Here is a 21091-nt window from a genome sequence, read left to right as displayed (position 1 = left end):
AATTTTTTGAAAGATTTTAAATAATTATAAAATAAAAATTATTAAAAATACAATTTTTTTTAGATTTTAGTAATACAAAAATTGGAATTAGAATTGGAGTATAAATTTTTTTTTAACATTTTTTTTATAACATTTTTTATACAAAAATTTTAAATAATTTTCAACATTTTTTAGTAATTTAAAAATACAAATTTTTTTAAAAAAGTTTTTTTTTTAGAGATTAGTATTAAAAAAATTGGAATTAAAATTGAAGTCCACCTACAATTACTGGCTCAAATTTTCCGGCTTTTCTTCGCCTCAATCGAGGGTTTACTGTGTGCTCTTCAGCCCCGCTATTACCCGCTGCGTTTTGGCCGCGTTTTCAGTCGCTAATTTATATTTTTTTTCGCGGGTGGTCGCACACGTGTCGAGGGCGTGGCTTCAGTCGTAGAAAAAACAACAAAAATACTGCAGTTGTCCAAATTCAAAAAATGATTCCCTCGTGAGGACTCTTTTTGGGGGGGGGGTGAGGCAGTTCTGCCAGGGTATCCAAAGTTTCATTCTAAAATAAATACAAATCGCATCTAACTCTCGTTTCTTGTTTCTTGTTTTTTGCTTTTTTTTTATTATGTATTTTTTATTTAAATTGAAAATAAAAGACAACTCTTTTGAACTATTGCCGACACGACGACATAACGAGCGGACATTCGTCTGTGGCTGTGGCTCTGGCTGTGGCTGTTTCTGTTGCTGGATTGCTTGGGGGCAGCCGTTGCTAAATGCAAATTACAAAAAAAGAAAAACGTCTACAAATCAAGCAGAACAACAACAGCAATCGCTGACGGGGGGTGGAGTGGAGTGGGGGGAAGCACCCACCAGAAGAACAGCGATAAAGGGAGCCTTGGGTGCGGGGTGAGATACGAGATATGAGCAGCGAAGCTAGGCCATGGCTTCTCTTCATCTTATCACCGCCTCCCCCCATTCCCCCATCCCCAATGACCCACACTCGCAGCCCCCCAGGCCAAAAGAAAAATTCAATTATTTTTTTAGGGCCCTTCGAGTCTTCAAATGTTTGAAAATTATAAGGAATTCCTTTCTTTTTGGCTCTCGTACTGCCTAGTTTTTGGAAAATTCTAAGAGAGATTTCCTTAAATGAAAGGAAATTCTTGTAGGATTATTTTCCAGTGATTTTCCAGCGGAATGCTTAGAGAATTGCCCAAAAATAGTAAACAACATAAATGTCATGTGCCTGATGCGTGTAGTGTATTCTTAGGTGCGTTTTGATTCATTTTTCCATTTTCTTTGCTTGTTTTTCTTTTTCGATAACAATACCCAGAGCGACATTTGTTTGTTTTGTTATCGTCACGCCTCTCTCTCGCTCTCTCTCTCTGTCTCTCTCTCTCTCTCTGACCCCACTCGATCCTCGCTGGGGTGGAGGAGGAAACAGAACTGTGAGACCGACTTGAGGCGGACCCGACAGCGACTACTGTTGCTGCATTTTAATTTATTTCGTTGTGCCATTTTACGCAAATTGAGGACAAGAAACAACAACAACCAATGCTCACGCAATGCGGGCTCCCATCTAATAGTCGTTGTCGTTGCTCCATTCTGTTTCTTCTGTTGATAAGAAATTGTCATTGACGATGATTACTCGTAGAGGCAGAGGAGGAGGAAACAAGATCTCGTCTCGAATAACAATTGTATTAATGTTTACCCTTTCCTCTTTTGCTCTCTTTCTTTACAGGTAAGATAACAGAAGAGCCCAACCGAAAGAAGACCGGGATGAGCAGGAAAAAGAAGAGGGACAGCCTCAGGGGCTGCCAAAAGTGATCACTGATACATTTATTCCTTGGGAAATTACCAAATTTATGTCACATAAACCAATAGCAGGCAAATAACACACAAAACAAAATACATGTCGTGTGCATGACTTGGCCAAAATTATGATAAAGTAAGGAGAAGAGGGGCTGCCAAAAGGAGCTCCTTGGAAAATGACCAAATTTATATCCCACATCCCAATAGCAGGCAAATATAAGGCACAACAAAATATATGTCGTGTGCATGACTTGGCCAAAATTATGATAAAGTAAGGAGACGAGGGGCTGCCAAAAGGAGCTCCTTGGAAAATTACCAAATTTATGTCACACATCCCAATAGCAGGCAAAAATAAGGCACAACAAAATACATGTCGTGTGCATGACTTGGCAAAAATCACGATAAAGTAAAATGAAGACGGGCTGCCATTCATTTATTCCTTGGAAAATTACCAAATTTATATCACACATCTCAATAGCAGACAAATAACAGACAAAACAAAATACATGTCGTGTGCATGACTTGACAAAAATCATGATAAAGTAAAAAGAAGACGGGCTGCCAAAAGGGATCACTGATACATTTATTCCTTGGAAAATTACCAAATTTATGTGACGTATACCAATAGCAGGCAAATATAAGGCACAACAAAATACATGTCGTGTGCATGACTTGGAAAAAATCATGATAAGGGGCTGCCAAAAGGGACTCCTTGGAAAATTACCAAATTTACATCCCACATCCCAATAGCAGGCAAATATAAGGCACAACAAAATACATGTCGTGTGCATGACTTGTGAAAAAATGATGATTTTCAAGTAGAAAAGCTGCCACCAGCGAATGGAAGGGGGGGGGGGGGGGGAATTCGAGAGACACTTGACTCGTAGTATTCCAAGTAAATGCCACATGAATCCAGCCGAACTCGAACCCGAGCCGGACGAACTTTGCTCCGCGACCAAAAATTGTGTTAATTGAATTTTTTCGGGGGCCTGTTGTTTGCCTCAGTTGCCTGCCATTTGCCAATTTGCCTGCCATTTGTGGTCACGTTTTGGTACTGTGGCAACGCCTCCTTGGGTGCACCCTGCCATCGCCTCTCTCGCATTTGGATTGCGCAAAAAATGCTTAACACTTTTTTTTTTTTTTTTAGTTTTTGGCCAACATTTTCATTTCGCTTCATTTCGTTTCGTTTCGCTTCGTTTTTTGTGTGTTGTTTTGTGGGTCAGCCTCATTGAAAAGTTGACTGCCAATTGCAGTTAACCAATTAGCGACGGCTGCCTGCCTGCCTGTCTGTCGTCTGTCTGTCTCGGCGGGCCGGCTGGACAAACCGCTTTTCACTTACCCGCAATTTCTGTGCAATGGGCAATCATCATTTCTGTCAACCAGCAACGAAAACAACACAAAACAACACAAAAATAACAGTCTTAAACCCTTTTGGCCAAAGCATTTACGTTCTTGGCCCAAATAAGTTGGGCTTTTTGCCCCGAAAACTCTCTCTCCTCCTCTCTCTCTCTCTCTTTCTTTATTATAAAATAATTGACAAGTTTGTGCGTTGACAAAGTAGAAGGCAGAAAGAAAGACAGAAAGATCCGTCAAGCAAAAGCCGCAAGGCGGCACAAAAATTAAATAACATTTCAAGAAATGAAAAGTGCCAACAATTTGCCCAAAGAACTGATGAGGAGGGCAGGGGAGCGGTGACGAGTGGAAAACTGCATTGTAGAAGCGGGCAGGCAGACAGACAGCCAGCCGGGCTCTGAGCCCGAAAAAGAAAGTCGCAGCGAGTACGTTGCAGAAGAAAGAGTAAAGCAAACCGCATAGAGACTTTCTGTTTGCCACAAGCGGCAAGAAATGCTGCAAATTTTGAAGACAACAAACAAAAAGAACTGAGCAAAAGAAAATATAAGACTGATGAAATGGAAAAAGAAGAGCAGAAGACTCGTTAGAAGTGGTAGAAGAAACCAGCGAGTAGAAAATAGAGCTTAAAGACTCTGGAAAATCACAACCGACGAGCCAGAGAAGGTCTCTTTGCTCTCAGAAGACTTTTAAGAAGGAAAAGATACAGAACCTCAGACAATTGGAAGCTGAAAACTCACTAACAATTCATATAACACTGTTGCACTCGTTACTCGTTGCTTGCAAAAACTAGGAAGAAGAAAAGATAAGACTCTCATGTCTCTCTTACTAGTTGGAAGTGGTAGAAGCGCCTGTTTCTTCTAAAAATAGAGTGCAAAGACTCTGGAAAATCACAACCGAAGACCCCAGAGTAGGTCTCCGTCCTTTCAAGATGGTAAAGATAGAGTTCAACCGACAATCAAGGCTAAAGAACTGTCTTAAAACTCATATAATACTGCTGCTCTCGTTACTCGTTGCTGCACTGCACTCGCTGCCTCTTTGGAGTCGCGGCACACGCTGCGCGACACCCTAATACCCGCAAATCTTTACCAAACGACTTCCTAGTGCCCTGATTAGGCCCATAATTAACCGAAAACCTTAACCATTCCTTGTCCCCATTTCGAAAGACCTTTTTTACAACCTCAATTGCCAAATGCTTCAAAGCGAGTGTTTGCCAATTTTCAAGGTAATTTACAAAAAAAAAAAGAAGAAAAATTGCATAAAACTGGTACTTCCATAAAAAAAAAAGAAAGAAAGAAAAACCCAAAACGTTGGCGGGCGGCGCTTTTTGTCTGTCTATTATCTAATGGGCGGGTTCAGCTCGGACTGGGACACATTGTCCAAGACAAGACCGCAAGACGAAACGCACAATGACTACTAACAAAAAAAAAAGGCACTAAAAATTGCAGTCGAAGCGTAGAAAACATTTCATGGTTCAATGCCAAAGCAAAAGCAAACAAAAAACAAAGCCAAACCGTACCGAAGTTTGGTTGCCCAGTAGTAGACACTCTTGTGGATGGATACTCCCTGGAGACGCCTCATCCATAAATGATCCGACACCACCCACCTTTGTGGGGCTTCTACCGTGTAAAAGCGAGAGCGGACCCAGTCCCCAGTCTCGGTCTCAGAGTCTTAGAGGGTCTTGGTCTGGCCTGGTCTGGCCTGTTCGGGTCTGGTGGTGGCGGTGATTGGTGCTTGGTGCTTGGTGCTGGTCTGGCCAAGTCATCCAAGCTGACGATTAGTTTTAAACGCTTGGCCAACTTGTCCCAAGCGGGCAGGGCAGGGCGGGGCGGAGCGGGGCGGGACGGTGCTTGTCTGGCCCGAAGAGGCGGGAGGGCTGGCTGCTCGAGGAGGAAACTGTTTTGTCGCCAAGTTGCGGTAATTATTATGTCAGTCGGCTTGCACCCAGAGATCGGCTTGAGGCCTGAACGGTGGGGCGGGGGGACGGGGTGACAGCCGAGAACCCGCACCGGCCGGAGGGGGCTCTGGACGCCTGCGGCATTTCCAATTAGCCAACGTCTCACGGGGGCGGGGGATCACTCTGTGCGAGGGGCACAGAGAGAACGTAACAACAAAAGTGAATTTAATAGATTTGCATATGAGTTTTTTTTTTATATATACAAATTTCAAACCCCAAGATGGTGAAATTCTCGTGGCACCTAGTGGAAAAAAATATAACTTTAATTTGTTAACAAAATTAAAAAATAATCAACTGATAGAGGGATCCGAGCAGAAGCGGAGGAATGCAATGCGCGGCGCAACTTGAGATACATTTTTGTTTCTAAGATTAATTATTTAATGAACGCTTCTGCGCCACGCGGAAGGAATCGTCAAAAATTCTAATAGGTGTAGTAAAAATTTAAAATAAATAAAAATAAATTTCAGATTTGCATTATTTTAATCTGAAAAAAAAAATTTTTTTTTTTATTTATCTCTTATTTTAAAATTTAAAATTTTTTAAATTCAAATAAGAGAAAAAAAATTATTTTTCATCATAAAATTTGTATATACAATTTTTTTTTATTATTTTCACATAACATGAACTTTATTTATATTTTCAATATCTGCTAAAAAAAAAGTTATTAACAAATTTCCTTCACACAATTTGCTGTATTTTCAACAAAATTATCTTAACAATTTTTTGTGTGCTGAAAAGTAGAGTAAGCATTTTTTTATTATTTTTGTTTATTGTTATGTAAATTGAAACGAAGGGATAATTGTTTAAAAAAATAAAAATAAATAATGATAAATTCTTTCATGAAAATTGGCTAGAAAACTTTATCCCGTTACTCCAGTAAACTTGATAAAAAAGTGGGGCCGTCACTTAATTCGACTTGAATTTTTTTTTTTAACTGAAATTTTGTTTGTGATTTTTGGTGGCATGTGGCAGAATGAGTCTCCCTGTTTTCCCAGAAATCCCTTTTGATTCCGACAATATATCGATTCTTGGGAATAGAAACATTGGATGGCATCCGATGGATCTCAGATTTAGGGGCAAATGAGGTTCTTGAGGGGATTTACGTTTCGAAAATGGGATTTCCATGATCGCAGAGGAAGCCGCCACTTCCTAGCCAGAGGCAAGGCCGCCAGCTGCCAGGGCAGGGCAGGGGCAGAGTCGGAGGCAGAGGCAGAGTGCAGCAGAGAAAAGACGGCAAGAAAGGGAATGAAATATCTACAAAGTATAACAATTTCCCCTCATAAATTATGCAACATTTCCTATTTGCTGCAAGACGACGAAAAGCCGAAAGACGAACAACGAACGACGAAAGCTGAATGAAAACCGATGCGATGCCTCTGCAAAACGAGAGGGAAGCCTGAGAGTTTAATTTTCTTTTGCCGCTGCGCTGCGCTGCACTGCACTGCGGCTGTGCCCCACTCGTATCTGTATCTGTATCTGTATGTAGATGAAAGACGGATTGGAGTGGAGTTCGGTGGGGAGTTGGGGTGGTGTGGGGGCAACAGAAGTAACAAATGCGGACACTGGTTGCTGCGAAAGTCGCCTGAAAACTGAAAACCGCAAAAAGAAGACAATTGCCAGCAGCTGGCAAAAGTGTTGCTGCCTGCTGCTGCTGCTCTTCGTTCACTCACTCCATTTTGGGGCGCAACATTCCATTGTCTATATTTTGTATTGCGCTTCGTTTTCACCTATTTCGCCAGCGCCTCCCTCCCACCGTCCCTCCGTCCGACCCTCCCTCCCTTTGCCGCACAATTAGACGGCCCTTTTGCCTGAATATGTAACAAGGAAACTTGTTGCTGTTTTGCTGTTTTGCCAGAAGAAGCAGTGCAGCGGAATAGAGGTGGCATAAATAAGCAGTTCAGCAGAATAGTGGGATCTTGGACAAGCAGGGCGGTCGAGTAGAGATAGAATAGACAAGCAGTGAAACAGAATAGTGCGATCATAGGCAAGCAGTGCATCTGAATATACAAGGTAGCATAACAAGCAGAGCAGCAGAATATATATAGCATAACCAATAGTGGCCCAGAGTAGGAATATAAATAAGCAGTGAAACAGAATAGTGTAATCATAAACAAGCAGTGCTGCAGTATAGACGTGGCATAAACGAGCAGTGAATAAGAATATAGGTAGCATAAAAAATCAGTTCATTGGAGTACAAAATAGTGGTATCACCTACAAGCCGTTCACTAGAATAAAGGTTGCATAAACGAGCAGTAGATCGGAATAGATGTAGCTTAAACAAGCAGTGTATCCGAGTAGAGTTATCAAAAACAAGCAGTTTAGAAGAATAGTGGAAGCATGAACAAGCATTGCAGCAGAGTAGATGTAGGATAAACAAGCAGTGCAACACAATATATAGAGAACGTTCAAAAGCAGTGCAGAAGAATCTGGTCTGGTAGTAGGCATCCAGTGCAGCAGCACTATGATAAATCTTTTATAAACAAGCAGTGCGCCAGAATAGAGGTGGAGTAAACAAGCAGTGCAGCATAGTATAAAGAGAACTCGCACAAGAAGTCAAAACTGCTTGATTGCTTGAATATTGCACAGCTTATAAATTGATCATGTTCTGCGGGACAACCTATCAGTGATCAGTGATCAGGTATCAGGCAGGTATCATCTTTTTGAGTTCTGATGAACTCCATTTTCTTTTGTTGCCCTCCTCCTCTGCTTATCGATTAGCCACAATGGCAATCTAGTCATGTATCAAGAAAATATATCGTATCGTACTGAAAATCCGTCATGAATGCATCACTGATCAAGAATTACATTGGATCCGTGATACTTAAACATTTTATGTGGAATATCTAGGGATAACTGGGTTTATGGAGGTATTTCCAGCGAGAAAGAGGGAGAGGGAGAGGCAGAGAGGAAGAGCAATCAAAAGCCAAAAGCCTAAAATTGAAATTTAATTGACAAATGTCAATGTTGTTGTTGTTGTTGTCTGCCGACGGCCGGTGGCGTTGGCGGAGGAGGAGGAGGAGTGTGCGAAAGAGCAGAGACAGGGAGAGAGAGAGAGCGAAAGAGAGCTGCGGAAAGGGTGAAGCGCGGCGGCAAGCTAAGAATAAATAAACAATTGTATTTCTTGCTCTTTTGCTGCTCTCTCCCTCTCGCCCTCTCATGTGCATGTGTATGCGTCCGTCGCTTAATTTGTGTTTGAATGAATGAATGATCGCACGCATGAATGAAAGACCGAGACAGATAGAGGAAGAGGGGGTGAGGGAGTGGGGGAGAGGTAGCAAAGAGGAAGCTAGGGAGGAAAAAAAGGGAGCGCTTTGTTGTTTGTGGGAGATCAATGAATGAAATGTGTATCTGTGTGTGTATTTGGAGCTTAATTCATTGCTACTGTGGCACAGTGCCGCCCAAGAATCTAGAACAACAAAAAAAAAAATATCGAAAATACATAATTTGCAAAACTTTAGAGCCTCCATAAAACCTCCATGAAATTCCGTAGGGCCACCCCTCCCCCCCCCCCTCTTATGGGGGGCACCTAGCCCTTTTTCTGAATGAATCACATATCGATTTGTTGATTTGTCGATTGAATGTTTGTTGTCTGTCATTCGATATGAAATGACTTCCTGAATTTCGTCTTGAATTCTGAACACCTTTACACCCAATCCGTTTTGATCGTTTCCATGAAGTGTGAAAAACAGAAAGAAAAAAAAACAAGGCGGTATACGATTACCTTTCGTTTTCTTCGTTTTGGTATATCAAATGGCCCAAAGCCATTCATGAATGAGTCTTAGATTTACATGAATCATCGTCGATCGTTCATTGAGATTCCCAGGGAGTAGAGGTCCTTCCATTCCTTTTTTGGGGGCCTACTCTTGACCCATTTGCGTGGTCAGCATTGTACTGGAGTTTCTCCCCCTCTCACTCTCTCTCTCTCTAGCGGAAGTAGCACACACACACACTCACACAGAGAGAACCATTCCATTCAACAGTCTGGTAAAACGTATCTTTACGCATGATTTTACCTCGTTTTTGTTTTTGTTGTTGTTTCGTGGCAGTGGAATCATAAAAATGCATCGCCTCACTCCACTTGGGACATTGGGGGGCTCTTCTTCCGCTGCAATTGGCAGGGCAGCAGTCGAGGGGGGGTGAGTGGGGCATGTGGGTTTGGTGGGGGGGACGACGACGTGCTGTGCATTAATGCCACTCCATGCCATGCCATGCCCCACGCGTAATGAGTCCAATGCCAATAAAAGGTCTAGAGATGGCATCGTGACACGAAGCTCCTGCTGCCCACACGGCCACCCACCCACTGCTCTTGGGCGAGGAAAGTTGTGTCCGAAACCGAAATGAAACTACACTTTTACTCCAGCCAAACGGCATCGTCATCATCCCCCCCCCCCCCTCCACGCCATTCCCCCCTCAGCTGTGCAACGGGTTAGCCGGTTAGCAGCCGCAGCAAACCTGTAAAAGAAAACGCCGCTACTGCCACAGACCGCGTCACATGTTTGACCCATTTTTTCCACCCAAAAAAAAACAAAAAAAAACAAAAGCTACATTGTGGTCAGGCCTAGGCCACAGGGAATTTACTCTCATGCGGAAATGCCTGGCGAACGATCGGTTGAAACCTTTTTTTTTCCGCTCGTAAATCGTGAAAAGGAGAGAAGCTTAAAATAATAATAATTAATTAACATTTAATTGTGGTTTTCACACGCTGGGCGTGGCGGGCAGGCGGGTTCAGGGCTCGCCGCTGGCGGTGTCAAAGGCCTGTCCTTGCCTGGCGATGATTTCGAAGAGATTTACAGCCCGAAGATAATAAATAAATATTTTTTTGTAGATTTAATCTGGTCTAAAGGGGCACAAAGCAAGCCCATACCCCTCTCCCAGTGTGGCTTAGTAGCCTTGAGGCCATTTCCAGCCTATATCGATTATTTCCCGAGTTATCGATAGCACATTTGCGTTTTCATCGCCACGCCAGTCTTGAAATCTGTGTGTAATCGAATTTCCATGGCTTTCTTGTGGTCTATCGATATCCCTAATCGACTATAAATCGAGGTGGATCGGCCGATGGAATGGGATCCTAATGCATTTGGTTTGGTGGAGGAGGGGAGGGTTGGGGTCTTTCTTCAGCCACTGTCTCCTCCTCCATGCCACAGCACACACATGCAACGGCGAGTGGCGCCCGCCGTCAGTTTTATTCATTTTGTACAACTCTTTCTTTCACTTGGCCAAGGCAATCCGGCTATCCCCCTCCCCCTTCCCCACCCCCTTTGCCCCACTCCTTCCTTCCTGCTGGCTGCGACTGTGGTGGCGGCGGGGCTTTGCGTGCTTGGATTTTGATTTTCTTATATTCGTATTTAATTTTCTAATATGACCAACAAAAAAATGATGATATTTCTCCGTAATGGTGGATTGGAGCAGCAGGTTTTCATTAGTTTTCCATTATGACGGGCAGTAGTGCCAAGTTTATTATTATTATTATTATAAACATTTTTCATTCCACGATTATCATTCGCATATTAAAGATTTGATTCATCGTTTGATCGTTTCTTTGTTTATGCGAAATATTTCAGAGACGACGGAATGTTGAGAGAATCATAAAAATGTTTTATGACACGATCCCGAGATTAAGTGGAAGATGAGATCTCTTCGGGGGGGAATCTATAGATCTTGAGCTTTCCATAATTATGTACGGATGCATTTCGTATATTCCTTGATAAATTCCCTAAACTCTCAATGGTTTAATCTCTGCTTCAGGTTTGTGGGGTCTCTGGTTCGGATTGAAGATCTGCAGACACGCTAATGGGGCATAAAAATGTAAACCGACGGCCACGTGAGAACCTTTTTGCAGGCCCAATGGCCCCCAGACAATTAACAAAGGAGCGATAGAGAGGGGAGACATACAGAATAGAGTGGAAGGAAGGGGATGCAAAGAATTTCGAAGACTTTAATTTACTCTACTATAAAATTGAGCTTTTGTATTCCATTTATGTGCCACTGCACAAAACTCGACGAAACTCTCTCACTTCCATGCAATCTCCCCCCCCCCCCCCCAACGCCGCCCCCCTCCCTCCTCCCTGGCTGTTTCCATGAAATTTCCCACAATTTTCGTGAAGCGCAGACGGCGGACGTCTTGAAACTCGTTTTGCCGGCAAAAAAAAAAAAGAAGAAAAAGAAAAAAACTTTCCACCGCACTCCCCCGCTCCGCCCCAGCCGCAGCCCACGTTGAGGAAAATGCATTCGCATTCATGTGTGAAAACATTTCCACTTTTTCCCAGGAGCAGAGCTGGAGGCAGAGGCAGAGCTCTAGAAAAGGCAAAAACAGCCACAAAATAAATTAACATAATTGTTGAAAAATTTCATTGAGAGCACATAAAAGGTCCAAGGAGGGCTCCAGCTTCAGCCCCAGACCTAGCCCCAGCCCCAGCCAAGCGGAACTAGTTTTAGGTTTTGGCCCTATACCCGCCCTCTCCCCCCCTCTAGGGCCCTTTCGGGGCGTCTCTCTCTCTCTCTCGAGAGAGAGGGGGAGAACATACTGTAGATTGTCCTTTCCTGCCCTCTCCTTCCACCATCTGCTGCTCTCCCTGTTTATCGCTTCCAAGGTGCCGTGTGACTCATCGTCCGCTGATGGGCTGTCCGCAGCCGCAGCCTCTGTCGCCATCCGCCGGTGACGCGGCCCCGACCGCTCCACAGGAGAAAAAACGAAGACGAAGACGAAGGCGAAGCGTTCTTGTCGAATGAATCATACGAATGGGCGACGGTCGGGGAATGAGGGCGTTCCGATACGATACGATCGTGCGCTTAACCCCGTTAGCCGAAGAATCATCTCTTTTCTACTTTATGATGTAATCGTTGGCGAGATTTTAGGGTTCTCTGCGGCAAGGTCGATTTTCGCAGAAATACAGCGAATAGTGAGAGTGTGTGTGGGTGTGGGTGTGTGTGGAACCAAAGTCAAAACCAAGGCATCATCACACTCCACCATCGCCATCGCCATCTCCTTCGCACGCACACGGACACACTGGCTAGAGATGAATGCATCAACGATAGTTTTTCTAAGGGGGCTAAAAAGTATATCAATAGCTAAGACTCGAGTGTGGAAATTGTCAAAGGAAAGAGTGAAAAAATATATTTTATATTTTAAAACAAATATATTTCATATATACAGTGCCGCTCAACTGAATAGGTTCAAGTCAAACCGCTATATCTTTTTAACCAACTTTTACCGACTCATATATGAAATAATTGTTTTTGCATAAATGGATTCATTTGTTGATATAGCAAGAAAGTTTGTGGTTTCCAGGACACGTTTTTAAAGGCTTTTTATTAATTTTTTCAAAAACATTACAAAAAAATGTCTATTTATTCTAGCTGAACTATGCATTATTACCGGACTTAAGTGTTGGCACAGCATTAAATTTTGAGTTTACTGCTTTTTTAAGAGCTTTTCCATTGCAATGTTCATAAGAAAAATAATTCTATCCGTTATATTAGTCGATTTGCTATAAGATTGGTTAATTTTTATAAGCGTGAATTTATTGCTGTATTTTCTACAATTCTTTAAAGTTACAAATTTAACCTCTTAGGTATTTAAAGAGAATACTGAAGTACACGGGTGTGTGTTCTGTTTTACTAGGACATTTTTCTTCGAGTGTAATTCTTCAAAGATATTGAAAATAATTTAGATGAAAGCAAAGGGATCGAAGCTAATGATATAATGCTTCCCCAAACGATACCATTTTGAGTGTTGTGTTGGGGCGTGTGCCTGCTCATCTCTAACAGAGCCACAGCCACTTTTTGTCGTGTAACTCAACGCTTTGAACTTTAACGCTTCGTTGAGTTTCACGCATGCAGATTTCAAATGCTGCTGTGTGGTGCCCCCCAGTGTAAGAGTTGTTGTCGTCGTCCCAATTCTGTCAATCAACTACAACTTTTTTTTCCATGCCTCGTATTTTTGTGGGTGCCAAAGCGTTTTGTTTGGATAATGTTAAACCACAAAAGGCCAAAGTCAAAGTATTAATGACAGCAACGGCAGCAAACAGCTCTCGCAAAGGGAAAGGCCCAAGCTCAGAAAAAAACAACAACAACAAAAATGCATCAAATTGCAGTTGAGGTCAAGGGCTACCTTCAAAGTGTTTACTTAACCGACTTACATATTTTTTGTACTGTTCCCCATCTCATGCCCAAAAAAGAAGTGGCTTAAATGTGAATCATTCAACACGAACTGGAACTGGAACTGGTTCTAAAAAGTCTTGTAATAAACGAAAGAAGAAACCCTTTCTTTCTTTGTTTCTTTGGCGATGTTCCTGTTGCTTTCTTTCTCTGTTTCGTTGGGAGCCTGGCTAATATTAGTTGAATTTTAATTCCCGTGTACATACTCGCAATTATGTAACCGCATAAGCAGCTTACAAGCCATGCCTGCCTGCCTGCCTGCGTGCACTGCTTGACCTTCACTTGCAGCTGCATTTCGAGCAGCGACTCAACAAGAAATAAAAAGAAACACAATTAAAGATAACCAGAAAGAAAGACACATAGCCGAACGGAAAGATCACCCAGAGGGTCGAAGCTTTAGATACTCTTACTAATACAAATACTAAGTATAGTGTGTAGACGTGAGTGCAAAATGAATATGCCCTCGCGCTTGGGGAAGAGTGTATTGTACAGTAATTTGTTGTTGAATTTCCAAAGAAATCCATTCCATTCGCGTTGTCTCTTGCTGCGCGCTGCTCTGCATGCAAAGCCGAAGCCGAAGCAGAAGCAGAAGAAGACGAAGTTTTAATCGCCGCCGATACCCACTCCCTTTATCTTTCTCTCCCTCTCTCTCTCTCGCTCGCTCGCTCGCTGTTTGACACATTGTCAGCGTTAATTCCTCTTCGCTTGGTGCATATCCGCATTATCGAAAGTGCGAGGGGGATACATGCATGCATACGTCAATGAGCATAAGAAATGGTTTGTTTTGTTGTTTTGCCGTTACTTGAGGGAGACCTTGATTATGCTGCTGACACGTACAATATGTTAAATGTGTGTGTTCTTTGTCGAGAGAGCTATTTTTACACAGCGGGAGAGAGAGCGAACCAGAGACCTAAGGAATTTCCAGAAAGCAAAAACAACAAAAGTGGGAGTGGAGTTTTTGTTTTGCTCGTTGGATGGATTGCTGGTAGGGATAATTTCCATTTCGATTTTGATTTCCCTCTTCGTAAGCCTCTCAGTTTTGTGGCAAGGTCAACACTCATGTACATTTATATCCGATCGTAATTGAGTTTCCTCTTGCTCTTTGTTTTTTTTTGCCAATAAATTCATTTTGTCTGCTGGCTTTTGTCCCCATATTAGCCTCTGTCTGGAGCCGGCCCCCACCATTTGTATAATTTCTGTTTAGAAGGCTTTGCAGTGAATAATCGGGAGTGAAAGGAGTGAGTGGCAGCCTTGTAATTAGTGGAAATGTTTTCGCTTTGATTCAGCCCTTTGATGAGCCTCTTCACAGCTGTTCTTCATGCGAGTGCCTTTGCCTTTCTTCCAACATTCTGAGGCACGAGTGAAAGGGAATCATCCTCCAAGGCTCATTAGATCTTGATATGATTCAATGATTCCGTGATCTTTGCATAAGAACTAGTTTGCTCCTTGCCCAACACTGAAATGGCAATCATGTGCCGGTGCATAGCTCCGTTCTGCCGACAGCCGCTAAACAAGTTACTGCCGACTCTCTCTGCCGCTCGCCTCGGCTCCTAAGAACTCGAGGAATGCGTCTTATCAATACAAAAGCAAAAGCGAAACAGCCACAGCAAAAAGTTGGAACAACTGGCAGCTCAAGGATAACCACAGGGAGGGTAAATCTGCGAGTGCTCTTGGCACAAACCAAGCTTCGCTAATTTATCATAATTAAAGCCGCTTAAAAATTGTTACGAAAAGTATTATGCAAAGGTGTGAAGGATGGAAGGAAGGAAGGAAGCACAGAGAGCGCCCCGCTAAGCTAACGAGCCTGACACAATTTCAAGTGGGTGTCGATTACTCCTCTCTTTGCGCGCTCTCGCCACTCGTTCTCTCTCTCTCTCCCTCTCTGCTGGAGTGTGTGCCGTTGACTGACTGACTGAATGAATGAATGAATGGCAAGCACTCCTGCTGGGACGTGTCTATTCTGCTGGCACAGTGCCGCTGCATTTACAGTACGTGAGAAGAGTATCGGCACGAGGAAAACCATCTAAAAAATGTGTGTAACTTTTGTATCCAATTTGATGGCTGCCAGGTGTGGAAATATTAAACATTTGTCCCTTATTAAGAAGCATATACATATGTATGCCTAACTTTATCACCCACTGTTACGCCTCTCCCTGACTCTCTCTCTGCCGCTCTTTTGTATGCGCCGCTGCATAGGAGCGAGGAGCAGCGTCTGTGTCTGTGTTTGAAAAGCTTCCTCCGTAATAATGTCAAGAGCTTAAAGCGAAGGCAAAATCCCTCTCTGAAAAGGCAAAAACAAAACGCAGGCCTCTATATGAAATTATGCAATTATGAAGGACCCCAGGGTCCCTGGTGCCAGTGAAAAGGAAATGCAAATAATTATTTTATATGGAGAGACGAGAGATATTAAACCAAATCCTGGCTACATGCAATTATAATTATTCAACAAATGAAATAAGCCACATAGTAGGTGCATACATATGTATACTATATATAGATATGTGTGTGTGTGTGTGTGTGTGTGTGTGTGTACATATCTGTGCGCTGAGTGTGCGTGTTGTGTGCGCTGAGTGATACGTTAAGCTCTGACCAAATTTGTCCACAATTAAAAACAAAGCGCGCGCGACACCCACAAGATTTTTGTGAGCGGCGTTTTTTTTTTTGTTTTCTTTCTTTCTGTTTTGTTTTTTAAGCCCACCAAAAATGGTCAGCGAGAGATCGAAATGTTCGAAAAGCTTCGAGAGAGCTCGACTTGGACTGTTTCGCTAAGGCGCATTAGCAATTGCCGCATTTAACGGAAATTATTGATGTCAATTTGCAAATTGGAAAGTGCTTGACGAACAACAGCCAACAGAAAATCCAAACACAAACCAACAAAATATAATCATGATCTTGGAAGTATTGTCATCGAGTGGGTTCCTCAATATATGAGGGGGTTTCCAGAGCCTTTTAGAGCAGAGTTAACTTTCGAGAAATTCAGAATCCACTAAAATTGAACAAATAACCCCCCGAAATACCAATTAAAAAATTCCCATTATAATTATTTGATGTGCCCACAAAATGTTGAATAATTACAAGATTCATACAGATGCAACCTTATCGCTAGTCCCCCCCCACCCCCCGTGTGTCTGTGCTCGTCTCTCGGTTCCCTGCCCTTGCCTTGGTTTGTTGACATTTTGTGGGTCAAAAACCTAATCAGTCCCTCCACTCCCTTCTCCTCCTCCCGCTCGCCTGCTCTCCTGTTAACCGTGTTGTTATTTGCATAACAAGAGGCTTGTTTTTCTTCTTCTTCTCCCTCCCCTACACCGCCGCCTACCATCTCTGGCGGGCTCTTCGTGACGCATTCCCTAGTCATTCGCTAGTCATCTCTTTCGCACGTGCTGGGCGCTCTGCTTGCATTCTGCCTTTCGGGCATTGTCATACCATTCCATTTGCACTGCTTGCCGCGGGACTCTGGGCAAATTTAATTGTCACATTAGGCAGCCAGCGAAAGAGTCCCTAGCGAATGTCTCTCGTCTAGTTAGTCACCTCTCAGTCAGTCTGAGACTCGAAACAACAACAAAAAATGAAGAAAAACTATTAGTGCCTGTGGATCCAGATGAGGATGATGATGACTCCACACTCCACTCTCCACACTCCACTCTCCATTCCATTCCCCACTCTACCTCTCGACTGCACTTCAGTTTGCTTCTTTTCTGCTGCTGCTGTTGGGTGGTTGGTTCAATGCACTCGCTCCGCTCTCTTTCTATACATGCCACTCCCTCTCTCTCCCTCTCTGTCGGCCCTCCTATCTGCACCGTGCTAAAAGCATCCATCCAGCACTTTGGATGCACTTTGAGACCCAGCCATCAAATGCAACAAAAATAATAGAAAACGTCGAAGCTGTTGAGCCGCCAGGAAGTGGAAGAAGAAGTACCCTCCCTACACACTCAAATTCTAGAAGGGATATATGTACATATACTAGATGTAGACTCCCCCGGAGGGGAGTACTGTGTAGATTGTAATCCCAGCTAGTCGCATTTCCATAATTAATATTTAATTGAACAGACTTCAAGTACATTCAGAAGCATTTCGAATTGTATGAATATTTTTGTTTGCCATTAAATGAATAATAGTTTTTCCCAATAACATTTTGCCGCTTTTAATAAACCGGATAACCTTTTGGAACACCCGCCTAACAATTTACACCTTGTTAACAAAAACGGAATGGAATTGAATTAAAAATCAAATCAAATCAAGTCGAATCGAATCGAATGAAATGCATGTGTGACATTGTTCCGGATCTGTTTCGATGCAACCGATGGGGGTGTACGTGTACATTCGCCTTCTCCCACTCCCACTTCCACTCCCACTCCCCCACTGCTTGCTGTTTGATCTTCTATGTGTTTCATCAGAGTTTATTTGTTTGTTTTGCTTTGGGTTTTGTTTAGGTTTTGTGCCCAAAACCAAAACCAAAACCAAAACTGACCCGCACAAGAGAGGAATGCGTATACAAGAAAAGCCAATATCTTCGATTGGTAGAGCGAAAACGAAAAATTCGAAAGGCGAAAACAATTAAAAAACCATAAACAACGGAAAACAAATGCTGGAATGGGATCTGTACTATAGAGAGAGAGATATCTGGAATGGAATGGAAGATGGAGCGCGTTGTTTATTTAATTGAGGCAAAAAAACAGAAATAACGATGGTACGGAGGAGGGATGGATGGAGTGGAGTCCCACAAACGGTAGGCAAACGAGGACAGGACATAATATTTATGGCGTATTTCTTCTACGAAGAGCCTCGTAGAGCTAGGTCTGAAATCTCCTCCTCTGGCTAATACCAACCAAATATTTCCACAACTTTTCTGAAGCAAAAAGTATTATCTCTTGACACGTGCACGCGCCGCGTTTTTTTGTGCGCGTTTTTAAACGCCACCTTATTTGGACTTTTTTCTCGAGCTGTTTTTTTTTGGTGGTGATGAAATAAATGTGTGTGTGTGTGTGTGTGCGTCAGATCGGAGTGACAGGGTGCGAAAGAGAGGGGTGTACAGTGTACGCCATGTATGTATTTAGATGTAGATGCGATCGATTGACGATCGTTTGAGGCGATCAAACACGCTGCCAAAGCTGACCAATTTTAGAATCTTCTCCGATTCCACTTCCACTTCAAATCGCACAAAATTCACACTCGAATTTGGGGATCGCGTAGCGAGGGGGGGGCAAAAAAGGGCAGCGCTGCGTGGGAGTGGACGCTGCCATCGATCAACCATGAACTCGGCCGTTCCTCTGCCTCTCCCTGCCCGCTCCCTGCCCCCCTGTCCATCGTGTTTAACCTTTTAAAGTTCAGTTCCACACAACACTGGACAGTTTTTCTGTCTACCTATTGGAGAGCGATAGGGTATGCTGTGATGAATGGCAGCAGAATATGATTCAATGAAACTCCCTTTGATTTAAACAATAATACGGGTTTTATTTTTTTTAATTAATAATTATTGTTTAGTAAAATTAAATTACAACTTTTATTACAAAATGATTTGAAAACATAATAATTAAAAAAAAATAATTTAAAAAAATAATAATTAAAAAAAATAATAATTAAAAAATATATAATTAAAAAATATAATAATTAAAAAAAATAATTAAAAAAATATTAAAAAAATAATTTAAAACAAATAATTAAAAAATAATAATTAAAAAAAAATTAATTTAAAAAAATAATTAAAAGAATATTTAAAAAAAATTTAAAAAGAAACATAATTAAAAAAATAAACAAAAACAAAAAAAAATAATAAAAATTATATGTATGTATGTATGTACATACATATATCTAAAACACTTTCGTCAAGGAAATTTCCACTTGCCAAAGCTAATTTTAGTAAATTTTTTCGTTTAAAAGCTTAAAAAATAAAAATTAAGCTATAAAATCACGGTTATAAAAATTAGCCAAAATTGATTCGTTTATCGTTTAAAATTAGTTTTCTTTTAAAAATCGCTATAAAAAAAACAGTAAACTGAAAAGTTTTTGTCTCTTTTTTTGAAATTTCGGGTCCTATTTGTCCTCCAGGGTATCAACTATTTCAGCCCGTCTTCCCTGCTCCTTCTTCATTCTGTTGTTGTTTTTGGTTTTTTGTCTAAGAATTCCAGGCGCCCACGCTGCGTTGCCCCCCCCTCGCTTGTCCCCTGCGTGGCAGGCAGCTTCGTCATCGGCTCCAACTGTAAACTGAACGAAATCCGAATCGAGTCGTGCCAAAAGCAAAAGCATTTTAACTGTCTTACGTAACGGATGAGTGGAAAGAGAGGAGCGAGCAGATAAAACCCAGAGAGCGAGCGACGGAGCGACAGAGAGAGGGAAATAACTTTATTACGATCTGAAAAGACCTTGCCCAATTAGACAATGCGGTTGTTGCCGGTTGTTGGAGTGCAAAAATGTATATTTCATTTAAATTTATATGGTACTTAATAATGCAGCAGAGGTACCCTTCTTGGTACCCTGTAGGAGGACGGAACGGGGGTATTTATCACCGAATATCCCCCGAAAAATGTTCAACAGATACAAAAGTACAAGAATAAAGTAAATTCTAAGCGATTTATCCATTAGTTGTCTTTTTTGATGATATTGCTGAGCCCCCCACAGAATTCTTTTCTTATAGTAGACATCTTCTATCAGAAAAGATGGTTAAGAATAATAAATATCTAGAATAATCATGGCCATATCTAAGCTACAAAAAGTTCTGCCTCCCAACGCATCGATGGGCCCAATAGAGCCCATTAATTGTCGAAGGAGAGCCACGTCTCTCCCTCTCTCTCCCTCACTCAACAAACTATGTATCTTTGGGGAATATCTTGTGGGAATCGTGTATATCTGTGCTCTGCGCAGGCAAGTTCTTGGCAACTTTGTTGCCTCATTGCGTATGCAGATCGTGTTGCTAATTGAATCAAACGCCAAACATGAATTCATTGAAATTTGTGGTCAGACAGAGTTGACTCCGACTCCGACTCCGCACAGCACTAAGCATTTCAATTTAGTGCCAGCAACTGTAAATACCCCGTAGTCTTGCACCAGGGACACAGATTGGGGTATGCTGTGGATCCACAGAGAGTAAAATTTAAGGAGAACAGGTTAACAGGATAAGGGGTATCCCTGATCCATTCAAAACTACACACAGATCGTATAATTATTGCAAACTGAATTGGGGAAAAGCAAAGGGATATTCCCTTACTCGACTCGATCACGATCACCCACAACGTCCACAAATTGCGTGTATTTTGTTATTGGATTCTCGGTCCCGGTACTCGGTCTTTAAGAGCTAAAGAAAAAGAGTTTGCTGTGAAGATTCCTTTGATATCGGCAATGAAACAAGTTACAGCTTCTGCCACGCCTTCGCAAATGACGAATATCTGTGGTATCCACAATTTAAAATGGAAAATTTGTACCAGATTGAATCAGTTTGGATCATTATTATCTCCAGAATGCTGGACTCCTGCTCTTCTGGTTGCATTCTCGGTCTGGAGTCTCCAGGTCCACCAATGGCGTGTATTTTGTCTTTGCATTCTCGGTCTGGAGTCTCCAGGTCCACCAATGGCGTGTTTTTTGTCTTTGCATTCTCGGTCTGGACTCTCCAGGTCCACCAATAGCGTGTGTTTCGTCTTTTCATCCTCGGTGTGGAGTCTCCAGGTCTACAAATGATGTGTATTTTGTCTTTGCACTCTCGGTCTCGAGCCTCCGCTGCTTGTTGCCGATACTGGGTATCCCTGTAGTCGGAAGACCAGCTAAAAGCCTTTGCTACGTGTTTAATTTTATTTTATGATGCGACATCAAGATAATTTGTTGCTGTTGTTGCTGTGGCTGTTGCCT

General features: G+C 42.3%; 1 protein-coding gene across 2 annotated transcripts in view; it reads left to right on the top strand.

Annotated features, from left to right (window-relative positions):
• Nucleotides 1-21091, top strand: part of Drak (Death-associated protein kinase related) — a 61883-nt gene that overhangs the window by 35916 nt on the left and 4876 nt on the right. The window lies entirely within an intron of this gene.

Source organism: Drosophila pseudoobscura, chromosome X, assembly GCF_009870125.1.
Source record: "Drosophila pseudoobscura strain MV-25-SWS-2005 chromosome X, UCI_Dpse_MV25, whole genome shotgun sequence".
Taxonomy (NCBI): Eukaryota; Metazoa; Arthropoda; class Insecta; order Diptera; family Drosophilidae; genus Drosophila; species Drosophila pseudoobscura.
The sequence above is the reverse complement of the archived record's forward strand: the minus strand, read 5'-3'. Positions and strand labels throughout refer to the sequence as shown.